The sequence below is a fragment of the Dromiciops gliroides genome, chromosome 2 (assembly GCF_019393635.1).
Source record: "Dromiciops gliroides isolate mDroGli1 chromosome 2, mDroGli1.pri, whole genome shotgun sequence".
In the NCBI taxonomy this organism is placed as follows: Eukaryota; Metazoa; Chordata; class Mammalia; order Microbiotheria; family Microbiotheriidae; genus Dromiciops; species Dromiciops gliroides.
This window is the reverse complement of record NC_057862.1, coordinates 338,058,045-338,080,698: the sequence shown is the minus strand read 5'-3', so window position 1 is coordinate 338,080,698 and position 22,654 is coordinate 338,058,045.

The following is a 22,654-nucleotide window of genomic DNA, read 5'->3' as shown; positions in this document are numbered from 1 at the left end:
TTGCTGAGAAGGTGCCAGTCTTTATTAGGAGAAGGGATTTTCTCACTGGGAGTTCCATTTAACCAAAGAAATCACAAGGCAAGTTCAAATAAAGGGAGGATATCATTCTTGAATTCAGAATTAGGAAACAATTAAAAAAATAAAAAGGTAGCTTTCCCTCTCCCTCCAAGGAGCATCTAGCACTAAAGGTGTGGTATGTAGTTAAAAAACTTGCCAAATTAAAAAAGGGAGAATTCATTTATTCAACAAGTTTTTTTTGTTTTGTTTTGAGTATCTACTGAAAAGTAACATATTATGTCCTCTAAAGAGGACTCCTAAGAAGATAATAAAGCTTTCTATAAGAGCCATAACTAGGTTGAGGTTGCTGAGGAACACAGACAACACTTGCTTACCTTGAGCAGCATATAAACAACACAACTTAGTGCTCTGTTAGTGGAAATAACTTTGCTAATGAGGAAGTGGTCAGTTGTAGGCCAATGTGAGATGCTTATACACATATACTATCTCTCCAAGAGCAACCCCATGCCCACGTCCTTGATTCTCTGTCCCATTCTACAATTCAAGTAAGTAAAAATTAGGCCATTTGCCCACAATTTGTGATATATATTCTGGATACAAAAATTCCTATTGAAGGCTCTTCATCTTACCTTCAGGAGCCTAATAGTTAAGTCAGAAATCTGTCATATTCATACAAATTCTTATCTGTGAGCTTTGAAATTTGGCTATGATGTTCTGGGGAGTTTTCATTTTGGGATCTCTTTCAGGCAGATATCAGTGGATTCTTTCAATTTCTATTTTGCCGTCTGGTTCTAATATATCAGTATAGTTTTCATTGATAATTGCTTGAATTATATTGTCCAAGTTTTTGTTTTTGGTTTTGTGTTTGGTATTGGTTTTTTTTGGTCATGGCTTTAAGGTAGTACAATAATGGTTATATTATCTCTCCTGGACCTATTTTCTAGGTCAGTTGTTTTTCCAATGAGAAATTTTACAATTTTTTCTATTTTTTTAACTTTTTTGATTTTGTTTTATTATATCTTGGTGTCTCATAGACTCATTGGTTTCCGTTTGTTCAATTTTAATTTTTAGAGAATTATTTTCTTAAGTGATCTTTTGTACTTTCTTTTCCATTTTGCTAAATTTATTTTTAGGGAGTTATTTTCCTTAGTAAATTTTAAAATTTCTTTTTCATGGTTCTCTTGTATTACTTTTACTTCTTTCCCCATTTTTCTTCTACATTTCTAATTTGCTTATTATTATTATTATTAATTTTTGATGGGGCAATGAGTATTAAGTGACTTGCCCAGGGTCACACAGCACACAGCTAATAAGTGTCAAGTGTCTTAGGCTGGTGGATTGCTCCAGGATCAGAGCTCTGCTTCAGGCCCCCCCCCCCCCCCAAACTGTGAGCTCAGAAGCTGCTGCTGCTCCTGGACCTGACTTCCTACCCAGACCTTTCCTTCCAGACTGGTAGGCTGTTTCCCTACTCCTGGGATGATTCAGAAGCAGTTTTGTATTGGTTTGGAGGGGAAATTTGGGAGAATTCCAGGGGGTTGCTTCCTCACTTGGCCATCTTGGAACAGCCAGCCATACAAATTCTTACAATAAAGTATTTCAAGGATCTGTCGATTCATTTGTATGGCTAGTCCGTACACTATTATAGATTATAATCTCCCTTTGCCTTAGCAGATGGTCTTTAGTAGTTGCTGTGGGGAAAAAAAAAGTTAGCCTCCCCAAACTTAGCTAGTCTGGTCCTCAGATAAGAGACAGAAGCCAGTCTGGAGACCATATTAGTTTGACAGGAAGGTTGGTAGAACCTGACAATGCTTATGCTCCACTGGCAAAGCCTTCAGGGACCTTAGTTTACCTCTATTCCATGATGAGTCATAGGGGGAATGTTTTGGAATAGGAAAGATTCTTCCATGTGCCATGCTTAGGCTCCTAACATAGTTTTTTTGTTTGTTTGTTTGATTTTGGTTTTGGTGAGGCAATTGGAGTTAAGTGACTTGCCTAGGGTCACACAGCTAGTAAGCGTTAAGTGTCTAAGGCCGGATTTGAACTCAGATCCTCCTGACTCCAGGGCTGGTATGTTCTATCTACTGTGCCACCTAGCTGCCCCCTAGTAACATAGGTTTTTTTTTTTCTTTCTTTCTTTTTTTTTTTTTTAGTGAGGCAATTGGGGTTAAGTGACTTGCCCAGGGTCACACAGCTAGTAAGTATTGTGTCTGAGGCCGGATTTTGAACTCAGGTACTCCTGACTCCAGGGCCAGTGCTCTATCCACTGCGCCACCTAGCTACCCCCTAACATAGTTTTAATACAAGGTCTAAATAGGAGAGTGCAATGGGACAGATACCGTGCCATGGGAGATTAGATGAAATGGAGGAATCAAGGAAGATTTCCTAGAGCCAATGTCACTGGAACTGGATTGTAAAGGATGGAAAGGAACTGGACAAGCAGAGGTGAGGCAGGAATATGAGGGATCATGTGTTCTGAATGGAACTATAAAATTGGCAACAGTGTTAATTGTCTGCTGAGAGGCTGAGCAAGTGTCTACACTCATATGCCTTCTATTTTCTCACACTTAAGACATTTCCCTGGGGGTTAATAAACAATGTGTGTATCCTGATAGCATAATAAATATACACAATGGACTCAAATATTATTACTTAACATTAAGTGTCAGCTGTACATGACTTACACCAAACGCTAAATGTCTGCCCTTGAAGAAGTTGCATTTTAAAAGCCTTGCTAAAGAATTTAAAGATATGAAAGAAAACACTATAAACACTTAGACAAAGATATATTACTTAACTTCTTGCAGTACATATCTTATCTTCTCAACTGTACCTCAAATCTTCATGAGGGCAGGAACTAAACATGTCATATAAGTTTTTATATGTGTCAATGAACACATAGCACAGTATAGTAGTAGGTGATTACTAAATGTTTGCTCTTAGATTCCTAAAAATCACTTTTTACAAACATTCAATCCTATTTTCTACATGCACTTGAGCCTCAGGTACAAAAAATTGATCAAAAGCATTTATTAGGTGACCACTATATTTAGTTGGCAAACATTTATTAGACATCTACTATGTGCCAGTCACTGTGCTAAGAGCTGGTGATAGGAATACAAAGGAAGACAATCCCTGTTCTCATGGATTTTATAATCTAATGGGGCAAGACAACCCACAAAAGAAATCTGAAAATGGGGAGGGGGAGAGAAGTACCTGACAATGGAGAAATACAAAGAATTCCACAAGTTTTGTAGCTGATAGAAAATAGTGAGAAGAATATGTTAAGCTCTCTTCTTAAATGGAGATTTTGGAGTTCATGGTTCTGCCCTCCAGTCAGAGGATCCAATCAGAGGGGCAGAGGGGACTGATAAGTTGTGAGTACCAAGGCTAATTCAAAGTCTGGACAATGAGATATCCCAAAGAATGATTTATCTGGAAGGGCCAGGAAAGCTCTTCTTAAGAAGATGGAGTTAGAGCCAAGTATTTAAAAAAACAGGGATTCCAAAAGTTAGGGTCTGGGAGGAATATCTTTCTAGCCACAGTGAAGAAACAGTGCAAAGACACAGAGAGGACTACTCTTCCTCACAGATGAGGAACAGCAAGAAGGTCATAGGTGGACCATAGACTGTGAATCACACAATGCAACAGATATTAATTCAGAATCTGCTTGGTATAGGGCACTATACTGGGAACTGTAAAACAAAGTTTAAATAAGACAAGGTCCCTGCTAGCCTTATGGTATTTATAGTCTTGTGGGAGGAAAAAGACATATAGATTCTTAATGATGATATAGAACAGTATTCTCAAACTCAAATAGAAACAGGGGTCATTAAATAAAAATCCCTAAGGGATGTATATTGGCTTTGTTTTAAAATATATTATTTTCTATGTTTTGTTTTATTTTTAATTTAAAAGAAATCCACAATTACATTTTAATCTGCTTCAGGGAAACACTCAGGAGTATTGTGGGCCCTAAAGCTGTGTGTCTGACACTTGTGATATAGAGTATATCAAGGACACAAAGAAAGATCTAAGATTTCCTTGGTTTGGAAACTCCCTCAAGCACCACAGACAATCGATTTTACCCTGTTTACCCATTCAGAGACAAGTCTTAGAAAGGTGCTGAAGGCTCAGTGAGGTTAATGTGATGGTCACCTAGCAAATAAGCATCAGAGAAGGAAAGAAGAAAACAGATATTTATTAAATACCTACTATGTGCCAGGCACTGTGCCAAGCACAATTTTTGCCTCCATTTTACAGATGTAAATAGAGATTAAGTGACTTGCCCAGGGTCATATAGCTAAATAAGTGTCTGAGGACACATTTGAATGCAGGTGGTCCTTTTTGTACACTGAGCACCCTATTGACTGATAGAGCTGATCTGAATCCAGCTCTTTGTGATTCTAACACTCTATCCAAAATATCACACTGCCTTTTTCTATATAGTATCAAATTTATCAGTAAGAATTTTTTAGGTTACTACTCTGTGACAAAGGTCAAAGAAATACTACATTCAAAATAGTAACTCCTGTTAAATGCATTAGAAAGATGTATTAGGTACAAGGCCAAAAGTAGTTACTGGGGAAGATCAAGGAAGCCTTTATGATGCAGATGACATCTTTTGCCAAAAATAAAGGAACATAAATTTCCTGGAATCATCTTTACCTTAAATATTACATATATCAGTTTCCTTCTAACTCTAGTAAAGACAGGAATGGAGTATCCAATACAATGAGGAGACCTCAACAGCAGAAAATAATTGGACTCTCTAAATTGTAACATTCTCAAGAGGAATTACTAGAGCGCACTGCTCCTCCTGTGGACCACGCTGTGTATCCCTTGGAATCGCTACAGAAGCATTTTATTGCTCATTAAATATTTTTTAATGTGAATCTGCTCTTGGCATTTCTGCTTTATAGTTTCTCTCACAAACCTTCCCATGTCGCAATGTCCCCCTCCCCATCATGCGTAATTTAAAAGAAATTATGTAAGCTTATTTCTCTGATTAAGAAAGCCTAATGCACAGACACACAAAGGATATGACCAGTGCTTGCTCAAGTTGCTAATGAATCTGGCAGTTTTAAGCTCATTCCCAATAAAAAAGGGCCTCACAAATCACTGTAAAAAATGTGTTCTGTGCCTCAAGAGCCATAATTGTCACACGTTTACAATTCATAACCTATGACTGCAGGGTGCTTACTCTAAGATAATTCTCTACAGAACAGTGGATATTGATGCTGTTTAGAAGGGGCACAACAAAATCATCTGTCACTTGAAATACTCATTTGGGAAGCCTCCCACACTAATAAAATCCTGAAATGTAGCAGTGTGAAACATGAATGCTTTCTTCCCCCTAAACTACAAGATTTGAGAAGTTTAAAGGTCTGAGCTGTTCAGGAATCTTAGCTGATACGCCCAGCTACTTACATACTTATTTCTCTAATTAGTACAGATGAAAAGGACCCATGTATTGAATTAAGACACTTTTAGCTCATGACATGACTCCATTACTTCAACAGGCTCTTTCTTACTTCGCTTTGAAGGATCATAAATCCCAGCAAGCTGTCCATCCCATTGCTATTTATCATTAAATCCAAATCGCATAGTGTAACAAATAAATAAACATACAAACAACAATGTAAAGGCTATGCTAAAATGGATTAGTTTTATCCATCTGCATTTCCTTTCAAAAGAGGTAAAATTCTATTCCAAAGATTGCCATAAGAACATAAGTTTCTAACAACACCACCAAATATCAGGTATCAGGAACTGGGAAATCTATACAATATTCCAAAGGATCTATGAGCTCATCAGGGCCAACATTCTCATCTATATTTGCCCATCCTTGTGACTTATCAATATTTTACACAAGTTTAACAAAGTGGGTCCACTCCATGTACTGGTGGACTTCTTTGTGTTCTCTTGATATCAAGAGGATAACAATGGAATCTATGGGCTAAAGTGGCCATCAATTATCCCCAATACTCATACATGAAAATGTCAAGTTTTTCAGCAATGCTTCTATTTGATGACTTCCTTTAAATAATTTTTCCTGTGCAAGTCCTTATTTATAAAGTGTTGAATTAACTTCTACTCAATATGATCACTTAGGCTATTAAGCATTACTCAAGATACTAAAGCAGCAGTAACAACAACAAACCTAGATAATGAATTTGTTATGATGGCATTTTATCCATATAATCAAAATAGCCTATATTAAGTACAAGGGCCCACTCACGTTGTCCCAAGTGGGGAGTGTTTGCAGTGTCTCATTCATCTGTCAGCCAGTTATTCAGTTGTGTCCAACTCTTGATGGCCCTGTAGACCCTATAGCATGCTAATACTTTCTATGGGGTTTTCTTGACAAAGATAGTGGAGTGATTTGCCATTTCCTTCACCAGTGGATTAAGGAAAACATGTTAAGTGACTTTCCTAAGGTCACACAGATAGTATGTGTTTGAGGCTTCATTTGAACTCAGGTCTTCCTCACTCTAGGTCCAGCACTCTATTCACTAAGCCACCTAGCTGCCTTCATCTTGTAGGTGCTTAATCAGTGTTGGTTAAATTGAAGTGACTTGTGCTGGAGATAAGATGGTGGAGTAGAGAAAGCATTTAGCTGAGACTTCCCAACATTCTCCTCCAAACAACTCTAAAAATAACCCTTCAAATAGAATTTGGGAGTGGCACAATCACTAAAATGTCAGAGTGAGACATTCTTAATCCCTAGACAATTTAGGAGTATAGAAAGAGAGCTCTGTGATGGGGGAGAGAAGGAGAAGGAGGGTAGCCCACAGCTGACATGGATGAAACACCAGAGGTAGGACTAGGTGTCAGGGACCATAGCTGCAGCTTCAAGAGCTCCTACACCAGAAACAGTAAGGAAATAAGGTAACTGGCCAGAAAGAGACCACAGGGGACCCCTGTGCTAGCACTAGATACAGGACAAGATGCTATTTGTCAATACCATTGCCTAAACCTACTGAGTCACACAGGGGGAAAAGTATTTTTGGTCGAGAGGGAGTAGAAGCCCTGAAGAGCTACTGTTTGACAAATCCATTATCTACACTTACTTTGAGGTCATAGTTCAAGGCCAGAGGGGAGCACTTTTGGTCAAGATGAAGTAGAAGCCCTGAGGAACAATATCAGTACCACTCCTTGTCACAGGGGATCATCAGGAGCTCTCCCTGGATGAGGACCACAGTGCAGACCAGAACAAGTGACCACATCTCTCCTCAGATCATAGCACCTTCCAAATCCCAAGAACAAACTCTGAAAACAGCAGTGTGAAAAAGCTTTAAACTTGAGACTGTGCCTGTAACAAAGATCATACGTATGACCAGATGGGATTTTCAAAAAGAAAATTATCATAAAAGTATTTTATTATTTTTCAGTTATATGCAAAGATAGTTTTCAACATTTGTTTTTATAAGATTTTGAGTTCCATTTTTTTTACCTCCCCTCCTTCCCTCCCCCTCACCAAGATAAAAAGCAATCTGATATAGGTTATATATGTACAATCACATTAAACATATTTCTTCATTAGTCATGTTGTGAAAGAAGAATAAGAACAAAAAGGAAACACCTCCAAAAAGCAAAAAATAACAAAAAAGTAGAAACAAAATGGTTCAATCTGCATCCAGATCCCATAGGTCTTTTTTCTGGATGTGGAAAACATTTTCCATGGTGAGTCCCTTGGAATTGTCTTGGATAATAGTGTTGCTGAAGGGCGGCTAGGTGGCGCAGTGGATAAAGCACCGGCCCTGGATTCAGGAGTACCCGAGTTCAAATCAGGCCTCAGACTCTTGACACTTACTAGCTGTGAGACTGTGTGACCCTAGGCAAGTCACTCAACCCCATTGCCTTGCAAAAACAAAACAAAACAAAACACAAAAAACACAAAAAAAATAGTATTGCTGAGAAGAGTTAAGTCTATCACAGTTGATCATCACACAATATTGCTATTGCTGTGTACAATGTTCTCCTGGTTCTGCTCACTTCACTCAGCATCAGCCCACTTGTCTTTCCAGGTTCTTCTGAAATCTGCCTGCTCATCATTTCTTATAGCACAATAGTATTCCATTACATTTATATGCCATAGCTTGTTCAGCCATATTATAATATATAATATTATAAATATCTATCTATCTATATGGGTCCTTTTCCCTTTTTATGATCTCTTTGGGATATAGATATAGCAGTGGTATCACTGAGTCAAAGGGTATGAATAGCCTCATAGCCCTTTGGTAATAGTTCCAAACTACTTTCCAGTATGGTTAGATCAGGTCACAACTCCACCAACAATGCATTAGTGTTCCAATTATTCCACAGCTTCTGCAACATTTATTACTTTCCTTTTTCATCCTATTAGCCAATCTGATAGGTGTGAGGTGGTACTTCAGAGTTGTTTTAATTTGCATTTCTCTAATCAATAGTGATTTAGAGCATTTTTATATAGCAATAGATAACTTCAATTTCTTTATCTAAAAACTGCCTGTTCATATCCTTTAACCATTTCTCAATTGGGGAATGACTTGAATTCCTATAAATTTGATTTAGTTCCCTATATATTTTAGAAATTAAGCATTTATCAGAAAAATTGGCTGTAAAAACTGTTCCCTAGCTTTGGGCTTCCCTTCTAATATTGGCTGCATTGTTTCTGTTTTTATAAAACCTTTTAAATTTAATGTAATCAAAATCATCCATTTTATAATAATATTCTCTGTCTCTTGCTTGGTAATAAATTCTCCTCTCCATAGATCTGAAAGGTAAACTATTCCTTCCTCTCCTAATTTACATATGGTATCACCCTTTGTGTCAAATCATGTACCCATTTTGACTTCATTTGGTATACAGTTTAAGATATTGGTCTTATGCCTAGTTTCTGACATACTATCTTCCAGTTTTCCCAGCAGTTTTTGTCAAATGGTGAGTTTGTATCTCAGAAACTGGAGTCTTAGTGTCTATCAAACAGTAAATTACTCTAATCATTTACTCGTGTCTCCTGTGCCGAACCTATTCCATTAATCCAGCATTCTGTTTCTTAGCTAGTACCAAATAGTTTTGATGACTGCTGCTTTATAGTATAGCTTCAGATTTGGTGTGGCCAGACCACAGGGGAGATTTATATCAGGAATGTAAGGGTGGAACATTATGAGGAAAACTATCAGCATAACTGATCATATCAATAACAATAAAATTCACATGATCAATAGATTCAAAAAACGCTTTTGAAAAAATGCAATAACCATACCTATTAAAAACACTTGGAAGCATACAAATTAATGCAGCTTTTCTTACAATGATAAGTAGTACCTAGCTAAAACCATCAGCAAGCATTATCTTGCTATAGGAGGATGAATTTGAAATCTTCCCGATAAAATCATGAGTGAAGCAAGGATTATCATTATCACCACGTTTATTTGATAATGTACTAGAATTGCCAACTATATCAATAAAAGAAGAAACAGAAATTAAAAAAAAATTAAAATGGGCAATGAGGAAACAAAACTATCCCTCTTTGTAGATGGTATGATGGTATAATTAAAAAATCCTGTAGAATCAACTAAAAAAAACTATTTAAAACAATTAATAACCTCAGCAAAGGTTACAGGATGTAAAATAGACTCACAGAAATCATGGCATTTTAAACTACCAAAAAAACCAACCAAACAAAAACCCAAACCAGCAGCAAGAGATAAAAAGAGAAATTCCATTTAAAACAACTGCAGAGAATGTAAAATACTTTGGAGTCTACCTGCCAAGACAAACTCATGGATTATATAAACACAAATACATAATACTTTTCCACACAAAAATTTTCAGATCTAAATAAGTGGAGAAATATTAATTGTCCATGGGTAGCCTGATACAATATAATAAAAATGATAATTCTACCTAAATTAATTTACTTATTCAGGGCCATACCAACCAAACTACCGAAAACCAGTTTACAGAGTTAGAATAAATAGTAGCAAAATTCATCTGGATGAATAAAAAGTGAAGAATATCAAGGGGATCACAAAAGAAAAAAAAAGTTAGAATAGGTAGCCCAGCAGTTCCAGATTTTAAACTATATTACAAAGTTGTGATCATCAAAATAATCTGGCACTGGCTAAGAAATAGAGTGGTGGATCGGTTGAATAGATTAGGTACCCAATACACAATAGTAAGTGACAATAGTAATCAAGAGTTTGAAAAACCTAAAGATCCAAGCTTTGGGGGTTAGAATTCAACATTTGAGGAAAACTGCTAGAAAAACTGGAAAGCCGTTTGGCAGAAATCAGGAATAAACAAACATCTTATCGCATATCCTAAGTTAAGATCAAAATGGATAAATTATTTAGAAATAAAGGATTATATCATAAGTAAATTGGGGCAGTATAAGAAAAATGTACCTGTTAGATCTATGGCTAAGGGAAGAATTTTGACCAACAAGATAGAGAAGATCATAGGAAATAAAATCAATAATTTTGATTATGTGAAATTAAAAGGCTTGCACAAACAAAACCAAGGCAGCCCAAATTAGAAGGAAAACAGGAACGTGGGCAAAATTTAGAGTAAGTTTCAGCCTCATTTCTCAATTATGTAGGGAACTGAGCCAATTTTTAAAAAAAGTCATTTCCCAATTGATAAATGATCATAGAATATAAATAGGCAGTTTTCAGAAAAAGAAATCAAAGCTATCACTAGTTATAAGAAAAAATGCTTCAAATCACTTACTAATTAGAGAAATGCAAATGAAAACAATTCTGAGGTACTTTCTGACACATATCAGATTGAATAATATGACAGAAAAGGAAAATCACAAATCCTGGAGGAGATGTGGAAAAATTGGGGCACTAAATCACCATTGGTGGAGTTGTGAACTGGTCCCAAACATTCTAGAGAGCAACTTAGAGTTACACACAAAGGGCTATAAAACTGTGCATACCCTTTGAACCAGCAGTACAATTTACTAAGTCTGTATGCCAAAGAGATTAAAGAAAAGGAAAAAGTACCTATTTACTCAAAGTATTTATAGAAGCTCTTTTTGTGGTGACAAAGAACTGGAAATCAATGGGATGGCCCATCAGTTGGGGAACAGCTGAACAAGCTGTGGTATGTGAATGTAATGAAATACTATTGTGGTACAAGAAATGATGAGCAGGATGGTTTCAGGAAAAAAACACAGAAAGACATAAACTGATGCAAACTGAAGTGAATAGGTAAACATTGTTCACAATAACAAAAATATTGTAAGGATGTTCAACTGTGAAAGACTTTGCTATTCCATTCTAGACAATGATCCAAGAGAATTTTAAAGCAACCATTATGAAAGATGCCATCCACCTCTGGAGAGTAAAGTGATAAACTTTGAATGTGGACTGAATCATATTTTTCCACTTTCTTCATTTTTTATTGTTTTATTTTGTGTCTTTTCCACAACATGACTAATATGGACACATATTTTGCATGACTTCATTGGTATAGCCAATTTCATAGTATCTTCCTTCTCAAAGTGGGTGGAAGTAGTAGAGGGAGAAAGAGTCTTTGGAAAACATTTTTTTAAATAAGTGTTAAATATTTCTACATGTAATTGGGAAATACTTAATGAATCTAACAAAAGCAATTTTAAAAGTTAAAATTGAAAATGAAGTGGCCTGTTGGCATTATGAATAACACTGTCTGCTTCTCTTACTGGATACTCCAGTTCAGTATAGAAACAGAGATCCATATACTCCATAATACCACATCTAGGACAGGAATTAATTTTAATGATATGTCACTATCTGGCATAGTGAAAAAGGGTTTGTTGTGTCTTGGATGAACTTAGCTCTCTGTCCCTGTGACCCATGAAACTGTGTCCTTGATAACCCATCATTTAGCTATATGGCTTTATTGGGGAGAGAAGAAATATAAAACATCTGAACATAAAGGAATAAATGAAATCAGCTGCCCTCCATTTGGCCCTTATATAACTTATCCCTTTATCATCTTTTCTTCTTTGTTCTCACCTGCACCTCTCTATCATCCATTTTTCAGAGCAACCACTCCTTATATTCCCTTGTATAAAATCATCACAGTTTGTGATTCAAAATAATGATCCCCCGCCTCCTTGGTTTGCAATTTTAACCACACAAGCTTTTAAGTTCAAGAAGCACAGAAACAGAATCAAAATGCATTTATATTCAATATTACAATAAATGTGAATATCAAAAGATTCACCTCCAGTTGTATGATGGTTGGCATTTGTAACAAGCCAGAAACTGCTAGAATAGGAAAAAAGGAGAAATGAAGTTTTGGTTTCAATCAACTCTGAGGGGTATTCTTTGCCCCCCCCCAACATTCTCAGCTCTGCTTGAAGGTCTTATATGTCTGGAAAACTAAACTTAATTCCCCAATTCAGTCAGTTATTTCTAGCATCAGTGGATAAAGGGGTTGATAAGAAAGAATGGCCCATCAAGTGTTTAAACTCATTACTCTTCACAGAGGAGAAAATGATACTCAAGTACAGCTGAAGTTGGATGGAGTTTTTCACACCCTTCTTTTCATGCCCCTGGGTGCGCTAAGGGGAAAGCAAGATACTTTCTTTACTAAAATATAAAGTCTTTTGTCAGCCAATGCAGCTGGAACAGGGATTCCAAACACTGATCTTCCTTCTTGTTTATATCTAGCAGAACAGTGAGCAAGTTTTCCAGTCTTGCCCGCCTAGGAATCTAACTTTGCAGTTTTACCTGAGAGTTGATGATGGGAAGAAAAGAAAATATAAGACACTCTGGTTGATGGTCATCTAGGGGCTGAGCTATGCATACCAGGGTGATTTGCATTCTAGGGAACTTGGAAAAGGCAAATCGAAGTCCAAACATATTCTCAGGAAGCAGTGAGAAGTAATAATTCAGTTGATAGAGTGCTGATCATTGAGACAGGAAGACCTGAGTTTGAATCCCATCTCTGACACTTATTAACTGTGTGATTAAGACAACTCATTTAATGATAATGAACGTCAGGTTCCCCCATTCATAAAATAATTCTCTCTAAAATACAGATGATCTTCTGATGTCTCTTTCAAAGGGTTTTTTTAGGGTCAAATTCAATCATGCACCATATTTTATAAACTTCAGAGAATCATACAAATGCCAGTTTTTATTACAATTATGAAAGGACACCAGGGTAGAGGTGTGCTATTGGAAGAAAACAGCTGCAAGGATTGACTTCCTTGAAGACCAGATGTAAAGTTTTTACTTTGCAAAAGTCAGTTCACAAGTATTTATTAAGTGCTTCCTACTTGCCAAGTTCTGTGAAGAACACCGGGGCTACAAAAACAGGTAAAAAACAGACCTTTCTATCAAAGAGCTCACACTCTATTCCATAAAATGGTACTCAAACAATTATGGACAAACAAGCTAGATACAAGACAAATTGGAGATAATCAGAAAAGGAAGGAATTTCCCTTTAGGGAGCCTAAAAAAGGCTTCTTGTTTTATCTCATTCCTGAAGCTAGGAACCAGATGAGGAGAGAGGCAATCCAAGGTTCTTCTTTTGGGGGGAGGGGGGATCAAAGAAAAGATGTTCTGTTCTAGGAACAGCAGAAGAAAAGTGTTATTGGATTATAGGGTATGTGGAGGTGAAGAAGGAGTAAAATTGGAAATGCAGGAAGAGGCCAGGTTGTTCAGGGCTTTAAAAGCCAAATAGCATTTTACATTACATTCTTGAGGTCACAAGGGACCACTGGAGTTTATTGAATATGGCTAGGGTGGGAAAAGGTACAACATGGTCAGAACTTGCTTTAGGACAATCAATTTAATAGCTGAATAGAGGATGTCCTAGCATGGGGAGTGATTGAATAGGTATCATTCCAAAAGCTACTGCAATAATCCAGGTATGAGATGACCTATGCTAGGGTGGTGGCAGCGTTAATCGAGATAACAGTATCAGTATAAAAGTGCATATGTGAGAAATGTTATGAAGATAGGTTTGATAGTACTTGGCTACAGACTGGATTGGGGGAGGGGAGTCAGCGAAAGTGCTGACTCAAGGATGACACTAAGGTTAGGAGCCTTAGAGACTGAAAGGATGGTGGTGTCCTTGACTAAGAGGAAAATTGCCTACATTTTATACTTCTATTTTCCCCTCATTTTACTCATACCTCAACCTTTTGAGGTCTTCAATCTCGGTGCTTGACAGAAATTGCTTTCTTCAAAGTTGCCAATGACTTCTTAATTGATAAATGTAAACATCTTAGTATTTATCCTTTTTGTAACCCTTCTGTAGCATTTGACACTAGTGACCACAAACTCTGTTCCTGGATATTCTCTCCGGTTTGGTTCTCATGATGTACTTTCTTGTTTCTCTTCATTCTAGTCAGCTCCCTTCTCCGTTTTCTTCACTGACTAATCATCCATATGTTTCTAATAATGGAGAGAATAACTCCAAGGATCAGTTTTGGGCCTACTTCTATTTTTTTTCCCCCACACTATTCCACTTGGATTTAATGATCATCTCTATGTTAATGTTTTTCTAATCTATATAGTTAACTAGTCTTTTCAGGAGTACGAGTCATACATTTACAAACTTCCTATTGGCTATTTCAAAGTAGATGTCCAGTAGACATTTTAAATTTAATGTCTCTCAAACTCAATTCATTATCTTTTTCCCCAAACTGGCCCAATTTTGAGCTTAATTTTTTGTCACAAGAATCACTATTCTTCCAGTTTCCCAAATTTGAAACAGTGGTGTTATCCTGTCTCCTTATTCTTCCTCACTCCACATATCAAATCAGCTTTTGAATCTTGTTTTCTGACTCCACAATATGTCTGATATCCACATCCTTCTTCCTACTCAAACATTCACCACCACCCTAATTAACTTTTATTTGAAATATTGCAATATGCTCCTAATTGTTCTTGATCAAAGTCTCTCCTCTCTCTTGTTTATCCTACACATGTCTGTGAAAGGTATTTTTCTCAAGCACAAATTGACCATCTCACTACTATTCAGTATTTCTATTATTTCTAAGAGTAAATAAGAGTTTCCTTTTTTTAACTTTTAGTTATTCACAGCCTCATCCCAACCTTTAGAGCATTCCTCAGTTCAACCAAATTAGCATTCTTGGCAATTTTTGTTTGTTTGTTCTCTAATTGTTTGATCCTCAAACACCTTTCCCATGTCCATGGCTTTGTACTAGCTGTCATCTATGCCTAAAATATACTGTACCTCCCCTTTGACTCTTAGATTCCTCTATTGCCCTAATACTGCCTAAGTAATGCTTTCTATACGATGCCTTTCCTAATCTTTCTAGCTGCTGAAAATTTCTCAACATATATAGTTTAAGTACATAATAGGACACACATAACATAACATAACATACATACATAACATAACATTTTTATCTCCAAATGGAAGATTCCCTCCTTGAGGGAAGAGACTTTCATTTTTGTCTATGCATCTCTAGTAACAACAATGCTTGAAACACATTAGATGTTTAATAAATCTCTGTTGATTGATTGGTATGCAAATATGAGGAGACAAGTAAAAATTGTCTGTCTACCTTGTACCTCCAAATTCACCAGTTTTATTTGTGGCATATGTTAATATTACAATAGGAAAATAGGATTAAAGACTGCTGGTCCTGTAAGTTTTGCATAGATTTGTGCTTGTAGGTTCTTTTGAATGATAATCAGGGAGCATCACAGGACATAAATGGTCACTTATCACTATAGATCTGTGGGACTTTATCATATTGGCGGTTTGGAGTACAGTCCCCAGAAGGGACTTAGGGCACACAAAGGAATTTTTTTTTTGGCTGGGCAATGAGTGTTAAGTGACTTGCCCAGGGTCACACAGGTAGTAAGTGTCAAGTGTCTAAGGCTAGATTTTAACTCAGGTCCTCCTGAATCCAGAGCCACCTAGCTGCCTCCGACTTAATTTAATAAAAGTTCAAAGGAATTTCATATCCCCAAGTAAAATAATTATCAAGAGTCAGGGATTGGAGAGGGGTAAAAATAATAGATTTAATCTTAGTCTGAAAGCTTCTGTTAGCTTTCTCTGGTTGTCAGGCTTGGTGGGGTAGTTCATAACTAACCTATATACTAAAAGAGCTTTAGTTCTCCGTTTTCAGGACAAGACTTATTAACCAATGCACCCCAGTAGATGGTAGTAGAGAACAGTAGATGACCTTAATGATGTTTCACTAGGCTGTTGTTCAGTCATTTTTCAATTGTGTACAACTTTTTGTGACCCCATTTGGGGTTTTCTTGGCAAACACACTGGACTGGTTTGCCATTTCCTTCTCCAGGTCATTTTACAGATAAGGAAATGAAGCAAATAGGGTTAAGTGACTTGCCCAGGGTTACACTCCTGTTAAGTGTCTGAGGTTTGACCTAAACATAGGAAGGTGAATCTTCCCAACTTCAGGTCAAGAACTCTATCCACTGTGTTCACCTACCTACACTGGATAAAGATAAAGAGGGCTAAATCCTAATAGACAAGAGAAAGCAGCTAAGTACCCAAAATATGAGTTGAAACAATAGGAAGAAGAGCTGAAATGTGATGCACAGAACAGAACATCAGAAACTAGTACAGTTTTATCACTAGAGGACAGAAATCATTAACTCTGTACCACTAGAGGTATAAGATCTGGCACTCAATATACCCTGACATCACATGACCTTGTATGTATACAATCCACTTATGTTCTTTATCAGTGTAGTTTCCTGTCGTGACCATTAGAATATTTTCATTTCCTGGCTATATCGGTTCCTTATGTATGCCTAATCTCTGGCCACACATATTTTAGTAAATGTGTACTTTTTTTTTTTTTTTTTTTTTTGCAGGGCAATGAGGGTTAAGTGACTTGCCCAGGGCCACACAGCTAGTAAGTGTCAAGTGTCTGAGGCTGGATTTGAATGCAGGTCCTCCTGAATCCAGGGGTGGTGCTTTATCCACTATGCCACCTAGCTGTCCCCTTAGAAAATGTATCCTTCACAATTAGTTGGTGGCATAACCTGTGGGATAATGTACCCCATGTATTTGGGGAAGGGGGGCATCTTCTCTTGCTACTTAATTCATTATTAATAGCTTGTTATACACACACACATATATATTTGTGTGTGTATTTTAAATTAGTATGTGTTTTGGTTGGTGGGTAAATATAAAACACATGTAGGAGTTCATGAGTTATGTTTTTTAAGTATTTTAAGTATCTTAACGGCTTTCTTTTTAAAGCTATATACACATATATGTTTTTTCTGTGAATATATTTGTATATAAACATTTTAACCTACATACACACATATATCTATATGCATCTCTTTCTACCTATAGGTAGAATAGGTGAATAGAGATACCCTAATTCTCAATAAATCCCATAAGATATTTGTGAGTATATTCAAATGAGGGGCCCTGAAATCTCTCTATCCAGAGAAAGAACTGATAAATAGAAGTATGTATAGATTTTACAAACACAAAAATGTACAGATATTTATGTCTAATGGTAGCTATTTCTAGGGTAGGAGGGAAAGACAAAAAGGACAAAAAAGTACATGACAATTTTATTATATATTTAAAAGGAATAGCAAGATGTACTTAATAGATTTTCAGTTTCATATGCAATCATGTTTTTATTATGCTGTTGTAGAAATGCTTTTATTCCATAAATTAAAAATAAAATAAATAAAACTAGAAAAGACACTCTGAGGCCCAGCAGATCAAAATCATAACATAACTCATACAAAAGTCAAGTCATAACAGGAATTTCTACTTATGTTTTATGCTTACCCACCATATTGATTTGGAAAAAAAAGATAATCATGAATTGAGTGGCAGAAGAATCCCCCCACCCCCAAATATATGATGTACATTCTCCCACAGGTTATCATTCTAACTTTGGTAATTATATATGTATGCATGCATTCATACATGTATATGTGTATGCATATATGCATATACATATAGCTGCATGTGTGCATATATGTGAGTGTATATCTATGTAAAAAGTATGATCAGAAATTATACATAGAAGGCACACACACCTATATTTATTTCAATTTATCTATATTTATATCTGTATCTATAGCTACATCATTCCTTCTTGGCCCTAGTGGACAGAACTAGGAGCCGTGGGTATAAGTTATGGAGAGTCAGATTTAGGCTTTATATAAAGAAAAAAAGAAATCAGAGGTAGCATGGCTTAGTGGACAGAGAACTGGCTCAGACTAAGTTTTAGGAAAACCAATATTCACTGGGCTCAAATTCTATCTTAGGCACTTAGCTGGGTGATCGTGGACAAGTCATACAACATTGAAGAGAAGTTGCTGATGTGAAGTATTGGATGGAGATTCCTCAGCAGGATTTTCTCATAATAATTAAATCATAGTCCCTAGCCTCTCACCAATGTCTGAAAAGAAAAAAAACAAACAAAACCTTCTTAATCTGCAGAAGTAATTAAAACTGGAATAGCCTACTTCCAATGGTAGTGGGTTCTTTGCTTCAAGTCTTCAGGCAGAAGCTGAATTTTTTTGGGAGGGCAAGGTAAGGAGTTTGCTGGTCATGTTCTGTTTGAATTAACTGGCCTTTGAGGTCTCTTCAATGCTGAGAAACTGATTCTGTGAGAAATTCACACTGTAGTTATTGGTATAATTTCAGCCAATATTATTTTCTCCCATCTGTACCTTTTCTTCATATAGAAATATACTTTCATACTCCTGTAGCATGGCTCTTCTTTAGGTAAAATTATCCCAGTTACTTTATATTTTCTTAATAGCTCAAACTTTTCATATTTCTATCCATAAATGGGAATTTAAAGCTCTTTGCTATAACCTGCTAGCAGGTTGGTCCCATAGGTAAGAAGGGAGTTAAGAGGCTTGCTTTTTTATAGGTATGTTAACTCTCTCAAGAGTATCATTCATTTTATTAGGTATAATTTGCTAAACAAGGCTTTTAATGGCTTCAAAGAGTTAATGAGTCCCTAAAATTTAAGCAATTCTCACTTGCGAAATCACATCCAAAGTGCTTTGCAGTAGTTACCTAAGTATTACTATTTAACTACTTGAATCTCATCTAAAACTTTTTTTAATCTCTTTGTCAAATATAAATGTAAATTCAAAGCTGTTATAGAGTTCTCCCCATTATGCTAGTTTTTGCAAAGTCTACTATATTTGATATACCAAGCTTAGTATATAATTATAATTATTCTGAAATCTACTGATTTATTTTCTCATTTAATAAGAGACAAGTGGAAGGAGAAATAATGCATAAGGAAAAAAGATGTGAGAATGTGGAAGGCAGAATGCATGGGGATTTTTTATTGTAGTGAAAAAGTACAAAAATACTCCATCTAATTTTCCTCCATTTATATGCAACTGCCCTTGACATCAATCTTGGAAACAATAAGAAAAAGCAGGATAGTAACAACCATGATTTGTGCTTAAACTAATGTTAGTGGAGGCTGTAGAGTACAATAGAGAGTGGTAAATATGGTGTCTTAGGACCTGAGTTCAAATCTGGCCTTGGACACCACAGCACTTACTAGCTATGTGACCCCGGGCAAGTCACTTAACCCCAATTGCCTCACCAAAAAAAAAAAAAGAAAAGAAAAGAAAAGAAAAAGCAAACAGTAAAAATGAATATCTATGATATGCACTTTTAATGAGATCAATCAATGTGAGTATTTTTTGTGGACTGTGAGGTGATTTATTTTTTCAGTTTCTGAACTTGATGAATATTAGTACAAATTAATGAAGAAAAGCATTGTACAGAAATAGAGCTTTACTCAAGGTTGATATAATTACCGTCTTCTGAAAAGCTCTGTGAATATGTAAGAATCTGTATCACATTTGAAAGTTGATATATAACTGTCAAACATTTTTCATTAACTTATCTCTTCCAATTTATTAGAAAAGCATTATTGGCTTGTTGTTCATCCTTAATTTTTGAAGAGTATCAATGACATCACAGGGTAATATTTTGACTTTTTTGTAACTTGGATTCAAGTGAGACAGAGTTAGGCAAAGTCATCAGCTTCACTCTTTCTTCAAGAGTCATCAAAGTTCAATGGCAAGACATAATCAGTATGTTTCGAAATAGATGGGAATGTAGTGGATGATCTAGGCATCTTAAATGTGTGAACAAGCTTTAAGTGCTCCACAGCACCTGCTTCAGTAATATTTATATCCTTTATTTATATTACAATTTTTACAAAGGTGCAAAAATCTTTTTAGGATGCAATGTAAATCAATACCTCTACTGACTCATTTGATGGTGTTCTATGTCCAGACAGCTGAAGGCAACAGGATTCACAGTACATAGTCCAACAATACCCTTTCACACAATGAAAAGAATTCATTCATTTCAGGTTTTTCTGAGCGTGGAATGGTGGGGGTTCGTGGCGGGGGGGGAGGGGAGGGGGGGGGAGTTGAGGAAGAGGGAGGTCATGAGTCACAATTCTATGGAAAAGATTCAATTCCTTCCTTGACGGTTCTAGGATACATGGGGAGAGAAGGGAAGCTGTTCCCCTGTCATAGTTCCAGCTAAAACAAATATCTTTGATAGACCACATAGAGTTTCAGGGCAACACATTCTTCCAAGGTTGCATTATCCATTCTTTAGGCATCTTTATATTCTTACATAATATGGATATTCTATAGGTAGCTGAAATGAGATGTCCATATTATCAATATGGCTGGAATATATCCTAAACACAATGATGTTCCACCCAACCTGGAATCTATTAGACATTATATAAGTCATAAATTTTATTTTAATGCATCTATTTCATCATGTCATGTTTCTTTTACTCATCTTGCATAATGGTACTGTGTGGACCCATCACAACCTCTACAATATAATTTCAGCAGTGGAAAGGAATAGCTTTGATCTGAATCACGCTGAAGGCAATGTTCTTCCTATTCAATAATCAATTATCCTAGCTTAGATGTGTTGCAAACTACCCTGTATATTTTGGTGTTTAATGTGTCTTATTCCCAGGTACAAGTGATCACTTCAACAGATCTCACAGCATTCTTAATTACTGGCTATGCAATCTTCTCGGAGCCTCAGGAAACTCAAAGATTATAACTTAAAGAGAGTTTGTATTTCCCTACACCAATTAAATTACAGGTCCTTGCCCTATTCACTAACCATACTGTAATTTGTATTATGTGTGTTCATAGGTATATACATATCAATAATTTTCTTTCACCTCTGCTCTTTCCTTACAACCTGAAAAGATGATCAAGGCTACCTTAATTCTTTAAAATAGAGCAAAAAAAATCTCAAGAGAATCAAGCAACAGCCTTTTCTCCTTCCTTTCAAAGCAAACTCCTAGAAAACATTCACCTCTCCTGCCTCTATTTCTTCAGTGATCATTCATTTTCTCTACTTATTATGGTTTCCAATCCTACCACTCTATTAGCTGCTCTCTTCAAGTTGAAAAGAACTCATAAATACTAAACTTGACGGTCCTTTTCAGTCTTCATTCTACTTAACACCTCTGAAGTTTGTGATACTGTTGAGAACCCCCTTCTCTTGCATACTCTTAACTCTCTTTGTTTTCCTGACACAAGGCTTTGCTGGTTCTCCTACTTTTCAAATAACAATCCCATCTTTGTCTCATCTAGTTGATGATTATCATTCATCCCCTCCTCCATCTCAAAGCTCTAGCCTAGGCTTTATGTTTTCCTCTCTCCTGTAGTAACATTATTAGCTCTCAGGAGTTCAAGTATCATTTCTTGCCAGATGTAGGAAACTATGGAAAACAGGATTAAGTGACTTGACTCTAAAATATCTATGTTAATATATTTATAGATATATTTCTGTGTGGGTTTTTTGGTGTTTTTTTTTTATTTTTTTGCAGGTCAATGGGGGTTAAGTGACTTGCCAAGGGTCACACAGCTAGTAAGTGTCAAGTGTCTGAGGCCGGATTTGAACTCAGGTACTCCTGAATCAAGGGCCAGTGCTTTATCCACTGTGCCACTTGGCTGCCCCTGTAGATATATTTTTAACCTTTTCCTGAATTCCAGTGTCATATAAATTGCCTATAGTAGGTTTCTACTTTGGACATTCTATAGCCATTTCACACTTAACATTTTTGGAATACCATGCACTATGTTACTCTCCAAAACCAAAATTTCCTCCAACTTCCTGATTTCTGCTAAGAGCACCACTCTTTTCTTTTCTGAGGTTCACTAGCTTGGAGACATATTTAACTCTTCCTTAGTCTCTAGAATGGAAAACTAGGAACAATGTATAAAAGTTGCAGAGATATAAATTTACGCTTAATGTAAATCAGTTAATAAGCATTTATTAAACACCTACTGTGTGCTGGGCACTGTGCCAAGGAGAACCTTCCAATAATCTCATAGAGGAAATAGAAGTGGATGGGGTAAGATTATGGCCATAAGTTTAAAAAAAAACTTTTGGAAAAGAAGGGCTATTACTTTCTCAGACAATAGTCAATAAAAGAAAATGGGTGAAGATGTAAAAAGGTTTTTGAGGGGATTATGTAGAAGAGTATCTTACAGAACTGATGATTGATAGCCTTAATTTTCTCACTAAAGTAGACAATAAAAATGTCTACTAGGTACCCGGGGATGGAAGGCAGCATTCGTTTTCTGAAGGTATAAGAGAAGGTTTTAGAACAGCTTTTGAAAGGAATGAAGTA